General features: G+C 43.7%; 1 protein-coding gene and 1 pseudogene across 2 annotated transcripts in view; one reads left to right on the forward strand and one right to left on the reverse strand.

The window, feature by feature from the left end:
• Positions 1-27,193, forward strand: part of SMAP1 (small ArfGAP 1) — an 870,387-nt gene that overhangs the window by 127,683 nt on the left and 715,511 nt on the right. The window lies entirely within an intron of this gene.
• Positions 234-23,429, reverse strand: LOC144761296 (dnaJ homolog subfamily B member 1 pseudogene; annotated as a pseudogene).

The raw sequence follows: 27,193 nt of genomic DNA on the forward strand, positions 1-27,193 counted from the left end.
ACAACAGCTTGCCAAAATGCAACCCCAAGTTTCACACACACTGAGACTAACTTTGTTCAGGCCCAGTAGATAAAAACTTAACATGAAACGAGTTTGAATACAAGAGTGCTTAAGCATGTTACTCTTGCTTTTTACAATTTTTCTTCAGGCCATACAGCGCCCTCTCCTGACAGATTATATCAGCTGGAAACAAACAACAACTTTACGGTTCGATTGTCTTGTCTGCGTTGTGGCTATGTGGGCAGTATCCGCTCCAGTACTTCCTTTGAGGAAGGAGGAATTTAGTCTGGGAACTTCGCTTCAGATTCGAGGATGAGGTTGCCCTGCTGCTCTGGGGCTTTGGGTGGCAGGAGGCCTTCGCCTGGGATTCTCAGTTTCAATAAGGTCATCCTTGAACTCGGTCGGATGGTCCTGCTGTCCAGGGTTGGGGCATTACCGGTACATTCACAGAACGCATCTCTCAGGGTGATTTTTGCTCGGTGGATAATGTCTGAGCCTTCCCACTAAAGACTAGGTGGGGTTTATCTTTCAGACAAAAACACTAGATCGGAGAGGATGTTTGTGGGTGTTTCATCTCCTTCATTAGGGAAGGTAATCTTCGTACCCTTTCTTGATTTCTATGGTAATACGATCTCGTCCTTCTGAGTGTGCAGTTCTGCCGTCTGGATTCAGGCGCTTATCAGAAATCTTCATTTACTGCTGCTTCCAGTGTAGATTTCATCAAGATGCCTTTTAAGCTCACGCACTACTGGAGGGTCTTGCTTTTTGCTGATGTGATCACGTCCTCGCCGAGCCCGCGGAAAACCAGTTACCTAATCCACCGGCCCCCATCCCAAAGCTGGCAAATGGGTCATTAACTTCCATGGCCTCGTTTCGTTCCGTGCACTGAAGAACGTATCAAAACGATTGCGGCCTGTGAAGAACACTGAAAACATAGCACGAGGATCGCCAACCACGCCTTTCATAATTATCTTCACCGTACTTGTCGAAGAACTCTTGTTTTTTGGGGTTACTAACCACGTCTGAAGCAGCCTGGCTCCTTGTTTTTGTCAGCGTGGTAGCGCAGCGCGCCTGCTTGGCATACGTTGCTTTTATGACGTCCTCTTCTGAGGCGCCACGGCGTGCCAGGGCTAGGCTTTTGCACTAATTCATCTGTTTACCCATGGTTCTCACGCAATCAAGTAAAGTATAGTTTTATGCAAGCATCCAACCTCACACTTCCAGATTCTAACAATGCTGTAGCGGGCAAAACTGCTTATTTTACCTGAATGAGAGCCTCGCGGTGGACACGGACTGCTGCTTGCAGAGGCTGAGTGACGTTTCACCCCCCAGCCAATCACTGGCTAGACCCGAGTCATGGGCTGCAGCCAATCGGATGCATCCAAAGGCTGTCTGCATGCTTCTGATTGGCTGTGAGCCCCAGAGAGCCCACAGCCTGTTGTATTAATGTGATTTAATGTCTACTTGTCCGTCGGACGTAATTGACAATAAATCTTGTTGCCCATCAATAAAAACAACATGGTTCGGGCGTCGGGCGATAGGATTCCCCCACCCCTGCCTCGCCCTCTACAACCCTCCTCCAGGCATATTGAGACATCCATAGAGTCCTGTATGAGTATGAATGGATGCAGCTACCAGATCAGCATAGAGCTCAACATAGGGCGCCCGCCTCAGAACCTGCGCAACAGCCCTCTCCCATGCCTGGACCACTTATGTGATAATGAACCGAGTACCTGCCGGGAGTCTACGGCCTCACAAGAGCAACTTCAGAAGTTCATCGATCACAATGGAGCCGTTCAGTAATTTCTTTTCTCAATTAGGGCCGTCGTCGCACCGCTGAGCGGAAATACAGCAGTAGGCCTGACAGGTAGTATAGTTTAAGGTCCGAAAGACCAGAGCCACACCGGCAGAGGTCAAATTTTAAGATTGCAAGATGAACCCTGATCCTCTTCCTTGCCCACACTAGGGACACCAGCAACCCGTCAACCTGCCGGAACAATGATGACGATAACACACAGAACGAGTTCTGCATTGCTTAGAATTGGATTGCATTGGATAGTAGGACAATTTTGCTCAAAGCCACCTTGCCTATAACTTACAGCGACAGTGTGGTTCAGAACCTAACAGAGGCTTTAAGACCATCTATGAACCTTCCATATTTAGTTTATACTGTAGCCGGCGGCCGTATGTCACCTGCATTCCCAGATATCGGAAACTCTGGGTCTCCCATGGCAATTCCACAGTAGGGAGATAGAGTACATCTATCTCAGCTAGTGCCGCTACAAGGAGCAGCACCATTGTATGGCTATTAACACACAGCCCTGACACTTCTCTGAAACCAGCCATTAGCTGCAGGAGGAGAGGCGCAGAGTGCTCCGGGTGTGTTGCTAATATCAGTGTGTTATTGGCGTACATAGACATGACACGCGTCATACCTCCCTCTCATAGGCCCAAATCTCACAGTTCGGTTCGAAGATGTATTGCCAATGGCTCCATAGTGAGTGCGAACAAGAGCTGCAACAGTGGGCATCCCTGTTGTGTACCCCATTCAGTGCAAAATGCGTCAGACACCTCACATCTGGTACGCACCCTCGCACTTGGTGCTGTGTATTGAAGACATACCCATAATAGGAATCCCTCACCCAAGCCCATCCGCCGGAGGACTTCCCAAAGGTCCATCCATGACAAGGTGTCAAGCACCTTCTCTATATGTAAAGCTATTCGTTCCACTCGCATGTTAGTGTATCGAATTTCATGTATAACTTGGGAGAGTCTTTGCAGGTTCATAAGGGTACTTCTTCCTGGCATGAAACCACATTGATCATCCTGGACCAGAACTGTAATCACTTACCCTAACCCCAGAGATAGCACTTTTGCAAATAGTTTAACATCTATATTGAGCATAGAGAGCAACCTGTAAGACCCTGGGTCTACGGTGTCTTTACCTGGCTTGGGGAGCATAATTATAAGGACTTCCTGCATATGGTCCGACAATTCGCTGATTGTGTGCACCTCACGTAAGTTTTCAAGGAGCGCAGGGAAAGCAGGGAAGCTTAGTAAGCCTGAAAATACTCAACAGGGAGACCATCCTGTTCCGGACACTTCCCTCTGGCCATATCCCGGAGGGCTCCAAAACAGAACTCAAAAAGTCGAGGTTAATCAGTCCTGGTCTTTCAGTCAACATCCACTATCACATGTATGCCGATGACATCCAACTTTACTGGAAAGTCTCCTCCCCTGAAGACATCAGATCTCTCACCTCAATTCTACCAAAAACCCAAAATTGACTGTAATTGAATCACCTCAAACATAATACTCTCAAAAATGAATTCCTCCTAATCGCCCCACTTAATCAGTCACCTATCATTAATGAATAAAGGAAGCAACTATGAGCCTTGAATTGCCTTCCACAAGTTATTGACTCAACGAGATCATTGGGAATAACTCTCGACAAGAACCTTACCTTGCAGAAGCACATTAGTGCTGCCCCTAAAGAAGCAAACCTCCAAATGAACAACTTAAGAAAATTAGAACCTTTCCTCTCCTGCAACGAAAAAGTCTGCCACCCAAGCCCTAGTGATTCACAGGTTGGACAATGGAAGTGCTACCCTCTGCGGTTTGCCCAAATCCATAGCCGCTCCATTAAGTGCTACCCTTAAGTCTGCTGCTAGGCTCATCACAGGATCAAAAAGAAATAACCACATCACCCCTGATTTGAAATCCCTCCGTTGGCTCATTACGAAGCAAGAATTCAGCAAAGAGTTGCATGCATGATCCACAAAACTCTACACTACAATACCCCCAGCCATCTCGCTCAGAAGCTTGAGCTTTCGGAAGGCTACAGATCCTCTGGAAGCTCAGAGACCACAGAGATTCTTCAAAAAGAAAACATACAACCGAGCCTTCTCTAGCATTGCCCTAAGAAATTGGAACTAACCCTCCCCTGCCCTGCCCCCGAAATAAAATTGAATCCTTCAACCACATCTTTCAAGAAGAAGTTAAACTTTTATTTATGAACAAATTTGTGCCTTAGACCGGAGTATCTCCCCTCTCCGAGCATATCATAATTAGTCAACTACACTCATGACTTCTGCTTGCTTCTTATGCTGTCGTCTTTTTGATTTATCTGTTTTAACATTGAGGTGATACCGCCCTCATCTGGGATGTTGCCTGATCTTGTACTGTTCTAGATTATGACACTATTATTAATGCTCAATAGTTATGCTATTGTCTTTTTTTTGTTGGTCTGTCTGTCTTAACATTGAGGAGACACCACCCTCATCTGGGGTGTTGGCTTATCCTGTACAGTTCTCGATTATGACAAATGTTTGGTTTCATATGTATGTGTCTGCTCTTTAGCATTTGTAAAGCGCTCGGATACCTGAGAGGGTCATGTTTGCGCAATATAAAACCTTTCAAATAAAGAAAATGAAGTATCCCTGAAGAACTTTTCTATTTCAGACCCCTTTGCTTGAAACCAAAGAGAAAATGAATTAATTTTGATGATGAAAAAGCTTTATTCGAGTTATACACTCATAAAAGCACACACATATAAAATTGCACATTTAAAAACTCTAAACATACATTAACACTTGATTTCTGGATTAAAATACACAGTATAAACACATAAAATATTCACAAAAAAGTTAATATAAGCTTTCTCATAAGGTACATGAGCTAAATGCAAGTTAAAAAACCGAATCGCCCACAATGTGGACCATAACCAAAGTTAAACAATCAAAAGTTATTACGTGCATTTAGCAGCATATTATAGCTAAAATTCATAATTATCTCCCTCCAAATATTTAGCATTGCAATTCATACGAGCATATAAGCAAGAAAACGAGATTCAAAGCCTATTCGGGGATAGGAACCTCCGCCTTATGGACCAGGCCCACCCCAGGTATTTTGCCGTTCCTATTACTATGGGCAATTCGGTCGAGGAACAAATAATTCTCAGCCCCTCGACACCACTTAAGACACCAAGGTTCCTGCAAACAGGTGCCAGCCACAGTTTTCTTGGATTTACATAGGCCTCACACAAGAATAGAAAATGTGCTATACTTTCATTGGGGGCGCCACATGTCGGGCAACACGAACTACTATTGGATCCCCAGTTAGACGTCAATGACCTCAGGGGGAGTGAACCTGCCCTTAGCTGGAAAAATAATTTCCTGTCTAGTGGAACAGTTAAAGTGTCCCAATACAGTTCTAATGCAGGTCTTGTTTTAATTTCCATAAACCTACCCGCCATAGATTCTGGGGTCGCACTCCTCCAAAACTTCTGGTCAATGTGATCCCAATATATAGCTTTTATAGTTGTTTTGCTAGGGAATACTTCCCCAGAGGGATTTTCCCACACTTGGGATAGACCAAGAACGTCCCTGAGCTTTTTTAGCCATGTAATTTTATGGAAAACATCTGATTTAACTAGGGCAGAAAACCCCTCGGCATAGTGTCTAATTTCTGGGGTCGTCCACAACCGTCTCCAGTAGAGGATAGGCCTTAAGCGGGCACGATCACTGAGCGATCTTCTTCCTAAATCCAGGCCTAGTGGTATTAGCGGGGTACTTTGGGGAAGACTAGTTATCCCTCTCAAAAACCTGTTCTCCGATCTTTGGAGCGTATCAAACCTCTCAAAGCCCCAGACTTCAGCTCCGTAAAGGGCTGCGCCTAAGGCTTTGGCGTCGTATACCATGAGAACAGGTTTAATGGGCCTGGTGTTAGATTTTGCTTGTTCCACTCGAAGCGCTCCAGAAATCTGCTGATGTTTCAAAACTGCCTTCTCAATATGTCTTGTCCAACCAAGTTTACTTGATATCTCCACCCCTAGGTAAGTAAAAACATTTACTACCTCTAGTCTAATACTGTTCAGAGATACTCTAGGTTGGACTTGACGCTTTTGCCCAAAGACCATCAGCTTAGTTTTGTTTACATTGACTTCAAGACCCCGTTCTTTACAAAACATATCGAATATATTCAAGGCTCGCTGGAGTCCTACCGGGGTTTTGGACACAATCAGGGTATCATTGGCGAACATCAGGATCGGAACCCTGATGCCCGCCAGCGAAGGTGCATCGACCCTCGCATCCAACATCCTATCGACAATACCATTGATGAACAAGGAGAACAACAAGGGTGCCATGGCACAACCCTGACGTACCCCCCGCTCAACGGGGAAATTGATGGAAGATTCCCCGTTCCTTCCCCACTGGACTTTAGCAAAGTTGCTTTCGGGGAGACGCATTATTAATGTGAGTAGTTCGAGTGGAACCCCTATGTTGCTCAAAACACCCCACAGCTTGCTCCTGGGCACCAGATCGAAGGCAGCCCTCAGATCTACAAATGCTACATAAAGGCTGCCTTCACCAAGGAGTACAGTCCCCCACCGTAGCATAGTGAAGCGAAAGATTTGGTCGACCGTGCTGGTTGCACGTCTAAATCCTGCCTGGTAGGGGGATAAGGCATTGTTTTCATCTACCCAGGACATAAGTTTGTCGACCACCATCTTACCCACCACTTTCTGGATAGTGGCCAGCAAACTTATGGGTCTATAATTTGCCGGTAGCGACCGATCGCCTTTCTTAAAGATCGGAATTATAATTGCCCCCTTCCAGACATCCGGGATTTTTGCCCCTTTTGCAAGGGCATTTCCGAGCACAGTCGCATATTTTGCCCACCGAACCTTATCATGCTTGAAAATGTCTGAGGGAATTCCATCCAGCCCTGGAGCTTTCCCCCCCCGCAGTAATGAAATTACGAGTTCTGCATCTTTAGATGAGAATAGGTCTCCCTTGGAAAATACCACAGGGATTGGTTCAATGTCCGTTATATCCCTATTCTCCGCATACTGGGGTTGAAAATACTCAACCCATGAGGCTTCGTTAACATTATTATCGGGGTTGTTTGGCGTACCACCTCTGCCCCATTTCATAATTTTCCAAAAGAGTCTTGAGTCTTTTTGTCCAGAGGCCTCAAGTAACTCCTCCCAATATTCCTCGTCCCACAGCTTCTTAGCCTTACGAATATTCTCCTTATATTGTTTCCTAGCAGTACTAATCAAAGCCTTATCCCTGCTTTTGATTGCCCTGCCCAACTCCAATCTAGTTGCCCTGCACTGCTTATTAAACCACCTTGCCAATTTGATAGGTGGATTTCTATTTGCCTTAACAGATTTGATAAAATACGGTCTTATCAAAAGAAAGAATGCGTCGTGGATGTCTGCTATTAAAGAGGAACCCGGTATTACAGGGTATACTGATTCCATGGCTGTAATAGTATATAATATAAATATATAAGCAGCAGAAATAACATAGAATTAGAATGTGTTTTTGTTGTCCGTAGAAACCTCAGAATGAAACTCAACAGCAAACTCTTGATGAGGAAGCAGATCAACGATGTCTCATCCTCCTGCTTTGTTACCCTCCACCGGCTCAGAAAAATCTTCAAATGACTCCCCCCCCCCCCCCCCCCCCCGGACATCAGACACCCTGTCATTCAGGCCTTCGTCACCACCCACCGGGACTGCGGTAACTCCCTCTACGTGGGAATCACTCTCAACTACTAAATAGACTCCAGACTATCCAGAACACAGCAGCCAGGCTCATCCTGAACCTCATGAGACGAATCCACACCTCCCCCACCTCAGAGCTCTACACTGGCTCCCCATCAGCTAACTATGCCAGTTCAAACTGCTCATCCACGCCTACAAAGCCCTTCACAATAGAGGCCCTGCCTACCTCAACCACAGGGTAAACTTCCACCAATCTACCCACAATTTTCGTTCCTCATAGCCCACACTGCAGCATTCACAGAAACGGACGCCATCTCTCACCTGGCAGTCCTGAAATTACCTCCAAATCCGCACCCCCACATCCACCCCCCACCCCCACCCACACCCGGAGTAGTTCAGGAAGGACCGAAGACCTGCCTCCTTGACAAATCCATCCCAGCAGCAACATCCAATCCCCCACCGGATACCTTCAGGGGTCATGAGCAGCGCTCTCCAAAACCTACTGATAGTTAATCGTGCCACATTTTCATGTCCAAGCAGTGCATTCGTCCTAGCGAACTAGCACGGCTTCCTAAAGGTGGATGCTACATTTCTTGCCGTTTGCATTTTAAACCTTTTGTAAATTGGCCCACTAGATGGAACTGTTGCACATATTTTGAATGCCTTGAACACACTGGTATCATGTTTCATAGTTGTGACCAACAGCCGCGATGAACCGATTAAAAACGGATGCAAAAACAAAGTGCTAACATTTGGTGTCTAACCTTAAGCACCGTGTGAGGTATGTTATTTCCAACACTCTTATAAATAAAGAAAAACCTCGGGGTTAATACAGCGTGTCAGCATCAAACACCTAACAGCTAGTATTATTAGCGAATGCTGTTCCAATGAAATATGAACATGATATTCAAGAAAACTGAAAATGAAAAAAGAAATCCAAATCGGACAAATTTAAATTTTTATACCCATCTATCCTAAACGGGGAAGATGCAGATTGTAGAACACGTGATATTCATTGCAAAGGACAAGACAAGCACAAGGTAACTGAGAAGGCAACAGAGTAAGAGGGCAGTAGGCGCATACAAGAAGAACCTGGAGAGAAATAGGAGTGGGGGGTCCCAAGCTAGTAGAGGGACATAGAACAAGAAGAACGGTGTTTATGTTGCAAGATATGAAATAAAAACTTTCTGGACGCCAACAATACCCTGGATGCTTCAAACTTCATCTGTTAGATTTTTGCAAATGGAGACTTTATGTATTTCCGTTTCTGCCTCCTTTTGGGACCCTTCTCCGTGGATCTGTTTGTTTCCCAGTTTAAAACTTTCTAGCATTTATAGTTGGGGCCAAGACCCTTAGCACCATGATTCATTTCAGGAGAGAGACTGTGGCCCACCTTCGTTTTCCTTCTTCAACTGTGGCTGACAAAGGATTAGTTTTGAAATATTCTAAGTATTTCAACAGTTTCTTTCCTCATCTCGTTTGTCCATTTGCACGTGCAAGCCCAAGCAGTTGCTCAAAATCCAATTTCAATTGCATGGAATATTCCTTTCTTTGTTGGTCAGTAGTTTACCTTTCAGAAGAAGATGGAATGGAGTTCCAGTACCCATTTAATAAGTACTACATTTTTATAGACATGGTTTAAAAAAAAAACTGCGGGACACCTAGGGTGCTATAAATGGGTTCAGGTGCGCAGTCTAAACATACCATTCGAAAATATTAGGTACAAAAATAAAATAATATTCATTCATTTTCAACGACAAGTTTATTCCACAGTTTTTCATTATTTATAAAGCACATGCTTACCTGTATGCATCTTATCACTAGCCTCACATGACCGAAAAAGAGAGAACCTTTTATGTTTTCTGATTCAGAAAAATTCACCTCAGTAATGAGGTTTTGATGGCTTTTCTTAACTAGAGACCATGGGACAGTTGTTGATCGTGGAAAGGAAAAGTGTTCTATAACTTCTACGTAGACACCAACAAATTTGTTCGCCAGCATGGGCACTATCAGTATTTTGGAACTCTCGTAAGCAGTTTAGATGTAGAATGAACTGTGCAAGCTTAGAAGCAATGCCAATTTATTGCCCCTAAAGATGCCCATATGATAGAAGCAGCCCAACTTACATAGCCTTAAATAATATTCAAGTAGAAATGGTTAGTCAATGACAATCCATGAGAACATAAACCAACCTCACTCAATTTTTTATCCTCTGAAATGTGCTTATCGAGGTAGATGGAGGACCCAAATGTAGTACAGTACAATTCTGTAATCTGGTAGACATTAATGCACTGGCCAGAAGAGTCTGCAAGTCTCAGGAGAAAGTAAAACATTTTCCTCAGTAGCTTCAGGTGGTGACATCACAAGGTCAGCAATGGCGTAAGTTTCGCTAGAGACTGAAAGAGTATTATGCCGCATGAAACTCGCATTTTTACCTGAACTGGATGGAGGGGAAGGGGAGTGCTACCTAAGGCCTTCTGCCATTTAAAAGTAACACAAACTACCTTACCACGCACAGAACCTCTCTTGTTGGTACCTAATTTAAGAAAGTAGCTGACCGTCCTGTGACGGATGCACAACAAGCAGCCCCGGAAGTAGCTGGCATTCCTGTGGTGGATGCACAACAAGCAACCTCCGAAGGTTGAAAAGGTGCTGATCATAACACAGTATCATTTAGGTATTATCAGCGCAGAAAGGAAACATAATCATAAAGGCTCAATCAGAAGATGTTAAATAAAGTATAAAAAAGGCATATCCCTGTGAAATACCACAGCAGGTTAGAGAATGCCTGGACCAGTATGAAAAAGGAGAAAAGATTTGCGTGTGATTATCCTAAAAGGAATTGAGCCATCCAAGGATAGTATCCAAGATTCCCACAGATGCTAGTCACTCGGTTAAGATATTATGGTTGGCATTTCAAGAAAGAGTGAAAAACATCTCACAAATTTTGAATTGCACTGAGTTGGGGGCAACAATGTAATGGGTTGAGGGGATAGTGAGGAGGCATCCAGCCTAAGTAGTCTCTTGGTACCAGTGACCACATGGAGGAGGTGCAGGGCTAGGAGCACCTCTGCATCAGAAGGCTCCGCAAGGGATGTGACGAAGCCCACACAAAGGCCCACGGGAGTGCGTGGCCGCAGAAAGTAGTGTGGCGTTGAGAAAAAAACTAGAATCTGATGAGGTAACCAGTATCATCCATTTGTCAGGGCTGACATTCAAGTTCCATGGCAATGTCATACTTTTTAAATTTGACTGTCACAAAGGATATTTTCACTTGGTATGTGTGCATTACCACTTCCTCATTTTCGTTATAATAAATAACAAAAACAGTGAAACCACATAGTGTCTCGTGTCATCATTACCCACCTTAAAAATAATGCTGTGTAATTTCTGCGCGTCACTGTGTCCCCTCTGCTGCGCTCGGCCCACGTGCTGCTTGCAGTGGTTGTCCTGGCTGATTGCCTTCCTCAGGCTTGCTGTCGGAGAGTTCCAAGGGTATGCCTTTAGAAGTTGCAAGGTTGTGCAACATGGCACAAGGGCCACAATTTTGCAGCAGGTATCTGGCCTCTACTGCAATCCCCTGCCGGTTTGTGGAGGCAGCGGAACCTACTTTTATGTAACCCAAAGGTCTGCTCAATCACGTTGCGGGTGGAAATGTGCTCAGCATTATATCATTGCTCAGTTGGGGGTACTTGGATTTAGGTATGGCATCAGTATGAAGGAGCGCACAGCGTATGCGCTGTCACCTACAGGGTAAAAGGCAACAGATTGCTCCCTGCTGTGTTTCACCATGACCAGAGAGTCTGCAAGACAGTGTTGCATATATTTTCCAAGCAGGTATCCATCGCCAAATTCACCCCCAAGGAGATGAGTGTGTATGCCACTGTGTCGGAAGATGTAGGAATCATGTGTACTGCCAGGGAATTTAGCCACTATGTCTCTGATGATGTGTTTCGGATTGCAGATGACTTGTATATTCAGTGAATGGTATGATTTCCTATTCCTGTAAATGTACTCATTCACTGAGGGGTGACATATGGCTACCTGTAATAAATTATGTGGGGAAATTGGGCTACCTGACATAATTCAAATTTGGTTTGCTGCAATACCTGTGGTGTTGTAGGACACCTTATGTGGTGGTATATCCTCCGCAACTAGGCATCCAGGAATGAGTCGAAAAAGAACGATAGGGCACTTTGGGAAACCCCTCCAGCTGCAGCGATTACACCCTGGAAGCTACCTGATGATAGGTTGTTCAGTGAACATAGGACCTGCACATGAGTGGGGATGGCATGTGTCCTGCGAATCTGACGCTGCAGTAGGGGATTGTTAGACCTGGGGGTCGCTAGTTGGCTGAAGTAGGTACCTTAGGCCAAATAAGGACCCTTGCTTCCACGTCAGGGAAAGGAAGGACACCTTCCTAGATAGCCTCTGCTCACGCCCGCGGTAGCTTGGCACGAGCAGCCAGGCTTATCTTCAAGGCAAGTGTGTAAAGTATTTGCAACCACGCTCCCAGTAACCCAATGATGACACCACAAATGGACTCCACACAAGTTTCATAAAAACAAGTTTATATAAAAAGATATACAATGAGACCACACAGTATAAATCCAACATATGAGTATTTGTAATATTCCTCCTGGACGGTTATTAGGCCAGCCAGCCAGCCAGTAGGTTCAGGCGATAATAATGAGCAATTCTAGATGATCCACTGCAGTCCTAATGCAATGCTATTCAGTTCGTAATGCAAGAATCGGGCACTTCGCAATATAAAAATAATACAGTTCGTTATGTAACAATCAAGCAGTTCGTAATGCCAAAATAATACAATGCGTAACGCAACAATCAGGCAGTTCGTTATGCAAACTAATGCAATGCTTAATGCAACAATCAGGTAGTTTGTTATGCAAAAATAGTGCAATGTGTAATGCAACAATCAGGCAGTTCGTAATGCAGAAATAATGCATTGCGTAAAGCAACAATCAGGTAGTTCGTAATGCAGAAATAATGCAATGCAAAATACACTAATCAGGTAGTTCGTAAGGCAGAAATAATGCAATGCGTAATACACTCCAGCACCGATCACGGTGCTTTAGATGGTCTCTCTGCCACTCGTACTGACTCGCGGTCACCTTCCGCCAACAGATGCCCCCAACAGGGGTATGGTGTAAACCAAAGTGCAGCTCCGCACTCTGGCCAGGTACTGCTGCTCCTCTACAAGTACAGGCCGCAATACGAGCTGAAGCAGAAGCAGAGGCTCGCGCTGCAAGAATGGGAGAGGCTGAGAGCATCCCTCTCCAAGCCCGCACCCCGCCCCAGGCTTTGAAACACGTTACCTGGGGATGCGACCTCGCTCTCCTCTTCTTGCGACTTGGGCCTCCGATGCGACATTGTGGATTCCAGGCCGTTGGCGATAACGAAGATCTCAGGCTGCAACATGGCACACGCACACAGCGTCGCTGAAACTCACTTGGACTCCGGGTGTCCACGATTACAGGGTAATTCTTATGAGGGTCTCAGGCTGCAGAGAAGCACATGCACACAGTGTCACTGAGACTCTCCTGGAAACATTTGTGTTCCTGAGTTTTCACAATAGGGAGCCAGCTCTCCTCGGACCCTTGGGGTTCATTTACTTCAGGACACAGCACACAGCAAAGTCCTTTCAAGCAGGGGGACAAGCACACAGCAGAGTCCCTTTAGCCTCTCCTTGGTTAAATCGGCAAACTGCAGGCCAGGCCCAGAACACACAGCAAGGATCAGTCCTTTCCCTTGAGTCTCTTCAGCTGGCTCTTCCTTGGAAGAGGTTCCTCTTGACCACAAAGTAGTTTCAATCCTTTTCATTCTTCAGCAATCCAACGTTCAGAGGTTTCAGCTCTCCTAGTCATACCCCTAAATGTCTTTGAAGTCTTTGTGTTCAAGGGGGCACTGACCCCTGTCCAAACCAGTTCTGGGTGACTCCCCGTCAGTGACACCTTCTTCCTTTGATTGTGGGGGTCTGGATCCTTAATCACTCCGCAGGAGATGGAGCCATTGTCTGATGGCGGCAGCCCAGGCCTCTTCACCTCTAGGGGCTACTCCTCCTACCTACACTCCAGATGCAGGTCAGCCTCTTGTCTCCTCCCCTGGGTCAAGACATTCCATGGATCCTATCACTTTCAGATCCAGACAGTCAATCCACAACCAGGCAGAGACACACAGAAATGTTAGAGCACAAAAGCCCAGCCACTTCTAAAAGAGTGGGTTCTAAACACACAATGCAAAAACCACCTACACAAAAAGGTGTGTTATTGAATTGTGAGTTCAGGCATACTAAACTTCACCTCTCCATCTTAAGCCTTTGGGAAGATAGGCTGGAAACATATTACACAGCCTCCCCATTCTAAATTATGGGCAAGCTGGCCTTTCAACAGTGAAAGAACTGGAGATTATTTCACTGTCCGGACATGGTACACACCCCAGTACATGTCCTACCTTTCGCGTGCACTGCACCCTGCTCAGGGGGTACCTTGGACCTACCATAGGGGTGTCTGATGTGCATAGAAAGGGAAGGGTAAGGCCTGGCAAATGGGTGCCCTTGTCAGGACAACATGACAGTTTAACAAACTGCAAGCAGGCACTGTAGTGGCAGGCCTGAGTTCTCTCTTTTAAGGCTACTTGTGTGGGTGGCACAATTAGTGCTGCAGACCCACTAGTAGCTTTTGCATTACCATCCCTGGCACACACAGTGCACTTTACAAGATGTTTACTAGTAAGGCAAACATACCAGTCATGGACAACCAATTACCATTACACTTTATACAGGCAGCACTTGTCATGTCATGGATATTTATATGGTGCACAAATCACTTCCAGGAAGTCTCATGGCGCCTGCGGCAGACTCTGACATCAGAAAACAGTATTAATTTGCAAATAACCAGGTCTTTAATCCTTTGCGAAAACGACCATGGTCAGGGGAGTTACGGAGATGAAGCGGAATTTTTTTCCATGCGGCTGGGGCCAGATACGAGAATGCTCGACCAACATTTCTGGAGGTACGTACTCTCAGAGGTATTAATAGTAATTCATTCTTGGACCTGAGATTTCTTGATGGCTGATACCATCTGAGTTTTTTGGACCAGTATTTAGGACCCTTTCCATACAATTGTCCATGTACCAGACATAGTGTTTTGAAAAGGATACTATTTTTTACTGGCAACCAGTGTAGGCTCTTTAAGCAGGCAGCGACAGATGTTTTTCTTGGGAGGTTAAGAACCAGCCGGGCTGCTGTGTTCTGGAGAACCTGGAGCTTCTTCAGATGGTATTCATTTATAGAGGGCAGAAGAGCATTCCCGTAATCCATTCTGCTTATTATAAGGCCTTGGACCAAGGGTTTGCGGGCCTGAATGGGGATCCACTTAAAGATTTTTCTCAGGCTCTGCATTAGTCCAAAACAGGTGCCAACTATGCTGTTTATATGGCTATTCATGGACAGTTTGTTATCTAACAAGAAGCCCAAATTGCGGGTGTGATCCTTTGGCACTAGGCATGTGCCCAACTTAGTTGGCCACCAGTCATCTGTCCAATGTTCCGCCGCTTTGCCGAAGAGCATAATCTCTGACTTACTGCCGTTTAGTTGAAGGTGATTGATGGTCATCCACTCTTCAACTTGTACCAGGCAGTTTTTGAAACGTTGTTTGGTTTCATTATAGTCAGAATCTAGCGTGACCAGAATCTGCGTGTCATCGGCATATGACAGAACATCAAAACCATAATCTCTGATGATATTGGCCAAGGGGGTCTGTTGGACCTGGGGTTACCAGTCCACCTAGGGTAGCCTGACACTGAGTACCAAGGACTGATCTCAGAAGCTTGTATAGTTTGCATCACACCATGAACAGTAATTCAGCGTCCAACCACTAGTAAAAGAACGAGACTACACCAGATTGGAAAAATACGATTTGTTTTATAAAAGCTCTTTAAGTTATCTTGCTTTGCTAATCATCTCATGGGGTCGTACATCAAGCACTTCCCCCATCAATTCTTCTGCAACGAGAAAGTTTCAGTAATACAATTCACCCTTCAGTCAATGAATTCAACAATTACACGTATTACTCGAAATTACAAGCAGTTTATAGGTTGCTTAGATTGTTATCCAAAGGAAAAAGAAAACATGTTACATCACATCCATTTAGCGAAAACTTGCAATAGTACAGTTTGGTTATCACATTCAATTAAGTTAAGTTTAGTGCTTGCACAGCACTGCCCGTTTTATTCCCCTCTGTTAAGATAAGGCAGTTAAGAGTTTCAGTCCGATTCATACATTTGTTTCGGGATCTCACCAAACACTGGCCCCTGTTTCACTTCTCTGTCGAACCAGCGTTAGTTCTAGGTCTAGAAAATCTCTACTGACAATATTTCCGTCTTCGTTAGGACGGGCTCCCTTGGCCAGTACAAAAGTTCCACTGGGGCTTATAAGGGGAGTCCAGCCACTAGGACCTGTGGCGTCAACTCCCAGTTCCAAGTCCCTCACCAGCCCCAAGAGCCCGGCTTACTTATGGTAGTTTCGTTGTTTACTCAACCCCGGCCGACACAAGCAGCTGGAGACGTCACCGCGCCTCTAGCTACTCTTCCACTATCGACCGTTCTCTCTCCGACCAGGCCGACTCACTCTCTGGGCCAGCGCGGGAATCAGACGCTGCTGCTCCACGTCTCAGTTGACTCCTCCTCAGGCCGTTCACTCCCCGAGGCACTTCCCTGTCTTCCCTGAAGAGTCGCGCTTCTGGGCCTGCGCGGGAAGCACGTGTCGGTGTCGCAGCGCCGCCCCCCCTTGAACTCTGACGAGATCTCTGCTGGGCCTGCGCGGGAGTCAGACGCCTCGGCTAGGCTACTGCTTCCCTATTATCGATCTCACGTTCAGCAGCAGCTCCGTCGGCGCTACCATTTCAAGTCTTCCCTGTCTTCCCGATCTGGAGAAGGGACGTATCCCCCACCCGGGCACCTCGAACCCTGATGCCACAGAACAGGGGGTCCTCACCGCTCACCAGGACCCTGGAAATCTCGTCCCTGGAAGGAGGGGAAAGTGGCTACTGGTCAGCGCTCTACAGCGTAGGTGAGGAGACAGTCCTTATCAGAAGTGGGTCTTATAGCGGAAACGGGGGGGGGGGGAAAGAGGGTGACAGTGGCCCTTCTTTTCTGGGGTCTCTCAGAGACGGTAAGCTGCTCTTCCTACTGAGGGTCGGAAAAGGGCAGTGCTCTTGACTCAACACCGGCCCCGACAGTCACGTGTTATGGTTCAGTGGAAGTGTCAGTTTCCCCTATTCTGGAGATATACTTGGGCAGTATTCAGTTATAGAATGCCTAAGCAGGGTCAGATCTAAGGCCAGGGGCGATAACAGCAAAGAGGGCGCATCCCCTAGAGCGAAGTCAATCCTCTCAGTGTTCCACCTCCCTGATGCCCTAGCCTGCACTCCAGCTAGCCCTCCAATGTCACTCTAAAATGGCCGCCCTAAACTGGCCTTATATAGGCTGGCCTCAGTCTACCAGTACTAGCTAGAAAGTTCTGGAGTCTTCCTATGGGTCCATTCCCTGAGGTAATCAGTTGTGGCAGTTACTAGCCACTATTTTGTGTGACTACATTTCCACCACTATAAGAGACACCTAGGCCTAAAAAATTATAGGGACAAGGAAGCACTCATCCCCTAGGACAACACCCAAAAAGTCAAGTGGACATAAAAATGAAAGGAATTTGAAGGCAAAAAGGGGACAAAAAATAAATAACTAATAGGAGGGACCACCCAAAGGGCTGACAGGTCTAACAGGGTCATATAGATATTAAAGAGTGTTGGGCTCAATATAGAGCCCTGAGGAACGCCCATTTTGACAGGTCTTTCATGTGCACTATATTCTCCAATTTGGACCATCGTAGTACGGTTAGATAGATAACTAACAAACCAGTTCAGGGCATTTCCTCTGACACCAATCTCCCACAGCCAATGAATTAGAATACGGTGGGAGATGGTGTCAAATGCTGCCGATAAATCCAGCAGCACGAGGATGGCTGATCGGCGCTTATCCAGCGCCTGTCTGACGTTGTCGACCACTTCAATAAATGCGGTTTCAGTACCATGCTGTGTCCTAAAACAGGTTTGCGAAGGATCTAAAAGTCCATGGCTTTCAAGGTGGCTCACAAGCTGCTTGTTCACGAGTGACTCAAGCATTTTCCCAAAGTATGGGAGCAGGGATATGGGCCTATAGTTTATCAGGATGTTGGGGTCAGTTGTGGGTTTTTTCAAAATAGGCCTGACTTTAGCGGCTTTCCATATTGCCGGAAAATCAGCATCTGTAAAAGACTTATTAAAAAGGTCTGTAAGATGTCCAACCAGCACCGGTGCAAGAATAGAGAAAAGTTTAGGGGGGGAAGATCTATAGGGGTCCCTGACTTAATTTGTTGACCGGCTAACATCACCATCTCATGGTCACATTTAATGATCTCCTCCAAGATGTGGGGGGAATCTAGATAAGGTGTGACGGAGCAATCAGCTGCGGTTGGTCGTGATGATCGAGAAAGGAGAGATGAATAGTGGTAATTTTATCTTCAAAGAACTGAGACACTGCATGTGTCCTTTCCAAAGAATTAGGGATTTCTAACGCAGCACTGGCGGCGGTAAATTCCTTCACTATTTGGAAGAGTTCCTTGGAGGAATTTTGGGCTCTATCTATTCGCTCCGTGAGGAATGCTCTTTTTCTTAGTTTTATTTTCAGTATGTAGCTAGAGTGCAGAAGTTTAAATGTTTTCCTATCTTTCTGGTCTTTACTCCTCCGCCATTTCTTTTCTGCGGTTCTACATTCTAATTTTACAGTTCTTAGTTCCTCTGTGAACCAAGGCGCCGTTCTAATTTTATGTTTAATTCTGCTCACAGGAGCGATTTTATTCAATGCTGTTTCTAGTGCTAGATCAAATTGCATTGCTATAGTACTAGCACTTGAAGAAGGAGTGTGTGGCGGGAACTGAAAATTCCTTGCACACTGATCAGCAGTGGCAAAGTGCCCAAAACATCTAAGTTGGCAACACCATGTCAGAAAAAAGGTCTATGGGGAAAGAAAAAAGTTTAGGGACCTTTAGCCAAAAAGGGCCAAGTACAACAGGGATCTAATTCAGCTATCAGATCATATTTCATGTCTGCATTCAACCTATATTTATCATATATCTCTTCCTCTGTCTGCCCCAACAATGTAACGCGCACTCTGAAAATGCACTGTATCTGCCTTCTTCTCTGTGCTACTGCTCGTAGCCTCATCCTCCTCGCCATGACATAGAGTGCTCCCATTGTGAAACATTCTGAGGCCTTCTGGGCCTGTTTAAATACTTTGCCAGTGGTTCCCACCTGATTAGATAGTTTTCACCTGGTTACCACCTGATTTGAATTGGTGCAATTTTGCTAGTGCAAAATTGCGATTCCAGAGTCATTTGCGAAGTGCAAATTTTTCATGCATAGTTTTGCAATTACCAAATAGCGAAATCGATAATACAGATTCGCAATTTGGCAATCGCAAAATAGGAAATCGCTATTTTTGCGAATACCAGGGATAGTCTGTGAATTTTGATTATTCATTGCTTAGGGCTATTTTGCGATCGCAACCGGATGATTTTTGCGATTCGCACTCTTTGCGATCCTAAAATGGCTTGATGCATGTGCCCCTAAGACCCGTATTATTCTAATGTTCCACACCCTCCTTCCTGGCCTTTGCCTACTTCTGTTGTGTTTCTGTTTTACGCCCATGTTCCACATACGGTTTCATAAGCATAGCAGTTCTCTTTCAGTACAGCAACATCAAGCTTGCACCCTGTGCCTGGCATTCTTTTGAAGTCTTATGTTTATATTCACTCATCTGAATGAATCTGACATTCTAGCCTAGCATTGTGAGGAAACATTCAGATGAGGGGATGTTGTGTTTGGCAGTGCGTGATTAATGTTCTAAACCCTTCAAGATCATGTCATGTGAGGGTCTTGTCACTTCCAAGTGCTCTAATTGTTTATTTGGTTGCCGCTCTTGACACGAGGTAATTGCTTTTTTCTCTTCTATAAATGTAGGAGGACTGCTTTGTCTCCCTTTATTAGATTCGTTGTCGGAACAACTGTGCTACTTTGGTTTTATGCGTGTGTTATAGCACCCTGTTGTCAGCTGTAAATGCTGATGCTATTTTCTGTTTTCGAGGTAATGCATCTCAGTTTCTGAGACAGTTAAAGATAATTATACCCACGAGCTCCAAAGATTCCAACACAGCATCTGTCTTGGGCTCCTCCTGTCTGCACACATGCTCTACTATGACCTGGATTGCTCAAAGTAGGGCTGGGGCCACGTGCACCCCTCCTGACCTTTAATTGTGATCCTCCTGACCTTTAATTGCATTCCGTTGTGAACATCCGCACTGGCTGCTGTTCACTTGACAGAGCAGGAAAATTCAGAAAGCTGAGAAACAAACTGGCACACTTTTTTACACATTAACTAAAGTAACAGTAAAGACATCTTGCACTAAACATGTAAAACATGATAAACCCTCTGCAAACTTCAAAAAAGTGTATTTTGTTACCATGCATGAGATTTAACCTTAGTAGCTCAGATTATATCCCTGCATTGAGAGGCATTTATTAGCAGTGATACTTTTCAAACACGATCTTTGCAACATGCATGCTTTTGCCATTCTCAAAACAATGCCATTAATGAACCAAGAGGCAAGTCATTTGTAACTTGTGTGTAGCTTTGGTTGTATATATAATAATCAACATTATAGTTTATTAAATAAAACACAAGGGAAGGTTTTCTTCAGCACACATCCTGAACGCGTATATTTAAAGGGGCTCTCATATGTGGCAAATAAGAAATAGGAGGCAAAGTGAAACTAACCAGTTGCTTAGTATCACACAATTTTGTCAAGTGGGGAAGCCAGGACTGGTGCTAGGTTTTCTGGTTTCACATTTTGCAATTCAGCCACCGGTTGAGTATCGCTTTCCTTCTCACGTTTTACATTGGAAGTTAATGCTTTGATTTTAATTCTTGGTGCATGAGAATAGAGCGTTGGTGGCAGACATTAGATACGTGAAGGCTTGGTTTGTTGTCCACACCATGCATCTGCTTCGCACCCCCCTATGCCCACTTTTCATCTCCCCGACTCTCACATCACTGGCATCGGTGCGGCCGTCGGGCATGCCACAGACAGTGCTTTGCGGCACCCAGGGAAATGTTTGTGAGTACCCTTGTCCTATGATGTCCTCGACCCCCTATCCCAAGAGACAGACAATGTTTGCACACTCAGTTCTTCTAGTAATAAAGGGTGCAATCACTACGTGTGTTTGAAGGCCTTATGTTCTCTTCTTTTCATACCTGATGTCTTCTATTTGCAGTTCTTGTTTATGTCCCAGTCACATAGGACAATAGTATTTCTGCTTCCCTTCGGGAAAGCTGAGAATGACTGTTTGCACACATCTCTAAGTCATGAATCCTGGTAAAGATGCGATTAAAAAATCAAAAAGATATGACATTTGTCAAAATGTAACGTGCAGAATTCAAAGTGGGTAGCCATAAGTTTCAAATTGGCACGTCTCCTGTTGATATACTGCAGATGCGATCACTGGCTTAGTGAGTAAGTTCATAGCAGAATTTTCCAACTCAGAGAGATTATGTAAGCCCTTGCAGTCTCAGTGGCGTAAGAGGGTCCGTGACCATACGAAGGTATTTGTTTGGTCAGCGAACCTGTAAATCTGAGAGGCATCTGACTTGAGCGACATTTTAAAAACCCCATGCCAGATATTGCGGGGTTGGGGTTTGGTGGGGCGGGGGAGAGGGGGTGACACTATGATTTTGTCTTACTCCACTGGTTGGCAGGAATGCCTGATGTCATGAGCGATATCTAGATGTTGTTTTTAGCATCTGATAGCAATAAAACCGTTTTAGACACAGCCAGTCTCTCTAAACACTAGTACAACATTACCCATATAAATGTACCATCACAATGTTCACATACAAACAGTGCAGTGCTCTTCTTGTTATCCAGTGAATACAGATACAATAATCACCAAATGTTTTTCTAAATAATACAAATATAAAAATTATTACTGTAGTTCCACAATTATACATCCACAATTAGAACATGGTTTCTTAATTGTTAGTCCTTCATGAAAAACATATGTTTATTTTCTCGCTATAATAATAGCTTTCATCTCTTAGGTTATTTAATCTAGTTTGTATTTTTTAATCCTACAAGTCTCAAAAATTAGTTAAAATAGTACATTATTATTACTAATGTATTTACTATATTATGGATATTTATTGAGCGAATTACCAACCTTGGTGGGTGTCTTTTTGTAGTAAAAAAACATGCAAACTGAAAAGGTTCAGTGATCACCAATAACTTCATATTCGGAGACGAGATTAAAATCTAAAAAAAAATGGTTTTTTAGTGAAATTTCAAGTGGGATTTCACACAGCTTGTAATTAAAGATAGGTGGTTCCATAACACAGCTTCCTGGCGTCTGAAATTTCTCCCACCCCATTTCCCCATGTTGTATTTGGGTGTTTCAAAATAAAGGTGAACCTTACAAAAGAAGGCATTTCATAAGACATATTTTTTACATTTCTGAATAAGTAAGGGAGGCTTTTGGAAATAGTAAACCCAATACAGGAAACCGCTGCACAAGATGGATGCTAGCAGGCGCCAGTGAAATTGGGGAAGACTGTTAAAAATGTGATAACATGTCTTTAAACGGAACAGAATTCATGCATCACTATTTTGGGTATATTAAAGTTTATCAATGCTCTTTCTGGGGATATACTGAAATGTCAAAGTCCAAATATGATTGGACAAAAGCATTGATGGAAATAATTCGTTGGCAAAAGAGAGGGGGGAAAAAGGAAACATTCTGCAAATAACTTTTGGCAGGTAGAAGCAAGACTTAATGGTGGTTGTGATCTTTTTGGCCAGGACCTAGATCAGTGTGTACCACAAGATTTCTAATTGTCTGCAGTGGAGGAGGGTGTGGGCCCATAATCTGGGGGCAAAGTTTTTCGGGTGGCATTTTGTTAGTATGATTTCAGTTTTACACTGCTTCAGTTAAAAGTAAAAATCAGCAGCTGAGTTTCAATATCACTTATGAACAATTGCCTCATTTTCTTTACCTATCAAATCAGCCCTGGTCCCAAAAACAAAATCCTGTCTAACTAGTAGAGATGTATCCGCTGTCATTGTGGAGTGATATAAGGTCAGTGCTTTATCATATCATCCTTATCTGCTCCAGACTAGTAGGTAAAACCACTCTATAACTATTATCTAAGGGTTGAGTAAAATAGCAGTCTAGCTCCCTGTCAAGCACATGTCCAAAATCGCGATCAGTCTTCTCTTGAAGGTGAGTTCCAAGCCAGTTAAATTCCACTGCAATCTCATTATTAATAAAATAAAATAGAAATGTATTTGGTTGGAGAGAGCAGACAGGACATGGATAACATTTCAACAATGACTATGATCTCTGTTGTCTTCATGAGGCGGCTGATTTTACTTTATTGTTTTTAATATGTTAAAGCTAAATGTTTTTTTACAATTGAATATGTTTCTTTTTCCCCCCAAATCATTTTTGTTGATGAGACATTGCACAGTAATTGTACAGAAATGAGTAAGACATCTAACTATAAGCATGCAGTCATTTGAAAAGAATAGTAGCATTCCAAAAGCATATGTATACTGAATGACATTGCTGACAGAGTTCCATAGGTCACAGCCCCCCAGAGGATACAAGTGATATCTAATATAAGAAGGTAATTTATTTCCAATTTAGGAAGTCTGCGCAGTAAGACATGTGAGAGACACATGTCTTACTGTGATAGTGCTCTGCATCCTCAGTTTAGCATTGTTGCAGAGCAAAGGTTTGCTGGTTTCTTGCTTCATGGTGAATTGCTCAGCTGTTAGTGTTGCAGCTTATAAAGGATGGCCAAATCCTTTTTTTTATTTTTTAGAATAGAATATATGTTTGAATGATTACGTTATTTTTGTGTATTCTCAGCATCACATTGTGCATTTGTGTTGTTAAGGAAGTGCATTGTTTTCAGAGTATGACATTTGTATAAATTGACCTCACTTTAATAAATCATTCTGAAATTCATTGTGTTCATACCCCTCGTTTTTAAGCACTCGTTTATCCAGTCATCTGTTGCTTGATTATGAATTTCCCTTGAAAGAGGCATTTGGCAAAACAGGAACAAGTTGGTTTAATTAAATGCAGTGGCCGGGACAGTAAAAACAGAGTCGTATCGGAAGACTGTCTCGCTATACAGGGGTTTTGGCCGGCATTATATACAGTTCTTGAAGTTCAATAAACCGATTACACATTCTTGTTGAGCACCTAAATCCTGGCCCAGTCATGAACCATAAATTCAATCATCTGATAAGGGGGCACAGGTGGCTCTCAACTTTGTGGAGACCAAACGTGGGCCAGTGTGCATGTGTCAGATGGGGAGCGTGTGATCACTGCTTGTAGTGTGTATGCTGTGTTCTGAATGGCCGAGTGCTCCTAACTACTCCCCTAGATTCCCACCCCCCAACTTCCTGATCCACTGGTGGCCTGCACATTCCTATGTATATATGGACAGGCTCTGATTAGTTTTTATTAATCGTATGGGTATGGCGCGATTACATTTTGGTTTTTTCCCCCCTTATTTTGTTGTGACCTGCGAATGGAAGAGGCTGGGATCCCCAGTGGCTAAAAGGAGATGCTTGTGGTAAGCACAATCAACATATCTCCTATTGTTACAGCGCACCTGTTTATGTTTACATGTCGAACAGTGCCATCGGATGCTGGGCCATTTGTGTTGCTGTGAGGATTAGTGAGGGTGAGAGCAGTCTCTCTCACGGGACTGGTAGGTCCACCCTTTTAAACGCTTCCATAAGCAGATCCCAGTCCAGCGCTAGTGCTTTTTGAGGTGCCCTTTACACTCCTCTACGAAGCGCTGCACTTTCCGCCCTGCCTCATTGTGACATCCTCATGCCATGTTGGGAGATTAGGGGGGGTGTAGACTTCCAGCACCTCGTTATTTGACGTTTCGCCAGCCTATCTTCAGCACTACTACACTCTTTCGTCTAGTTGTAGTCTTCTAGGGAACATTTCAGAGATGATAGCTGATGTTAATTGAGTTGAAGGCCATGGGTTTGAATTACAACACAGCCAACTCAGTTTTCCATTCTTCCAGGGTTTATAAATTAAGTGCCATTAAATTGTGTAGCACCCATAACTGGTACTTGCAGCACTTAGAAACGGCAGCATTATATCAATAGATCCATTTAAGTCAAGTGCCTCCCTGAATAAACAATGTCAAATGTGCCAATGCTTATATTCTGGTACCTGATATCACAGTGCTGTGGACAGATGTGAGGCTGCACCAGCCTTAAGGTCTTGGGGGGGAAAAACTTTTCACTAGCACCAGATTAGGCATAATAATGGCTATTTGTAAGGTTAGGATGTCAGTTCTACTTCTGTGATGGTGAAAGTCTTGATAGGAGTTTTAACATCAATGGGTTTAAATTGTGAATTCACATATTATCTTTGCATTGCCATCAAGCTGATATGCATTTTCATAAACTACACTACAGTAACAGAAAACTGGAAGACAATTCATCCTCATTACGAGTTACCCTGTGCAGTATCTCGATGGCATGCCGCTTTTGGTAACTTGGTCTTGTGTTTCTGGATTCAAAGTTATCCCGTCCAGGAAACTACCCTTGGTTTTACCCATTTGGACCAGCACCCAGTAAAACCATGCCTGAAAAAGGGCAGGGGCTGTGGACTGAGGCACAGCCCAGCTTCCCCCTTCAGCAACACAGGTGGAGAAGACAATTTGTTACACAGACAGACCACAGTGTTGCATGGCCATTGGAGGACTACCGAAAGCATTGTAATTTAGTCAGATTGTATGACACATACGCGGAATATGTATTGAAATGCTCCAAGCTGTTAAATGTGGGCTGGCATATTGCTGAAGATTTGTCAGATTGTGGGATTTTCCAGTTTACGTAAATGAACATTAGTTGTCTGCACCTGAATTTGAATTGATATGAATGTTGTGCCACAGTTCGTGTAATATGGAACTGACCACATTTTGATTAACAGTTTTAATATTTTTGTCCTGGGCAAAGTTTTGCAAAAAGATTATGGTAGTTCCGAAAAAGAGTGGACAACTACATATAAAACCATGTGAACTATTTTTAGTGGAGAACATAACATGCTTTGGTTTATTTGACTCTATGCTCCTTTGCTGGTGTAGTTGTAGGGTGTATGAATATGTAGCGTGAGTGATAGAATTTTCCATGTGTTTCTGTTACAGTGTAGAAAGATAAGTCTGATTTCTTTGGACATTGTTGATTATGTATAATAAATTATTATTTATATAGCAGTGTTTTTTTAAAGCCATAATTATTTATGAATCGTTTTTTTTAGTGCAATTTTATTGTCAATTTTCTTAAATTGAGCAAATATGTGGGTACTACGGGGGATACACTATATACAGGTTTTCATGTGAAACATTGGGTTACTGACTCATTAATTGTGCCTTGTGGCTACCCATCAGCCACCCCTTATCTATTATTGCTAGAATAAGGCTTAGTTGGAACTATTTTTTTTTTCCAGAAAGATCAGGTGCACAGAATTTGGAGGTGTACAGAAATCCAGAGTTTTTAGAAAGGTATTAAAAATATACGGACTGAGGTGATTGGGTTCGTGGCCCTGGTACACAAGCATAAAGCGGCCATGCTGGGCATAAGGGTAGAGCTCACTCTTATTAATGGCTTATCTGTTATTCACTAGTGCTAGCATACTAAGAAATAGCAATGAAGTAGAAAGTGCCTACCGGACACATTTGGACGAGGGAGGGGAAAGGATTCCTGCATGTTGATGTAAAACATGTTTCACAGTAAGAGGATATGTTCCCCCCCCCCCCCCCCCCCATATCACAAAATCTCGACTTTACTCAAGGAAGAACAGGTAAAAAATCTATATGGAAAGAATCAGTTGTGTAATAATAAACATGTTGGGGTTACTAAACTCGAGTTAATGCTAAAAAAACATTTCTAAATATGAATTCTGCACCAGTTGTGAAGACACAAATTGGTATCTATGTTGCACCAGTTTATTTCCCTTTATGTGACATTGGTTAATGTTTAAAAAAAATAATTCATAGCCCAGTTTTATTACTTGGGTTCTCTTTCTTTAGATCATTCTCAAATTTTACTCACTGAATTATGTGACAGGACCTCGTTGCTGTTTTTCACTCAGTACATATATAATATTTAACCAAGCAAAGATGCTTAGTAGGAGCATCAGAGCAAACCATACTTCATTTGAACTCCCATTACTTAAGTTTTTTTTGTATGATCCTCAGGGAAGCATGTTACATCGAAGACAGTTTTAATTGCAATGGGCTGATGGAAGGTATATGGCAAAGCGCTGATTGCTGAAGGTAGATAGAAAGTGCTGTCATGTCTAAGCCACGCAGGCATGCTTTAGCTATTCGAAATCAACTTGTATTGAGGGGAAATTAGAAAAAGATGAGACCTTAAAGTACCCTACTAAACGTTAGTTTAAAGACTGCTGATAATTGAGTTTGTATGTTCCAGGAATAAATTGAATAGCTCTGTAAACAGAAAGAAATGCGTTTTTGTGC

Source organism: Lissotriton helveticus, chromosome 6, assembly GCF_964261635.1.
Source record: "Lissotriton helveticus chromosome 6, aLisHel1.1, whole genome shotgun sequence".
NCBI classification, from domain to species: Eukaryota; Metazoa; Chordata; class Amphibia; order Caudata; family Salamandridae; genus Lissotriton; species Lissotriton helveticus.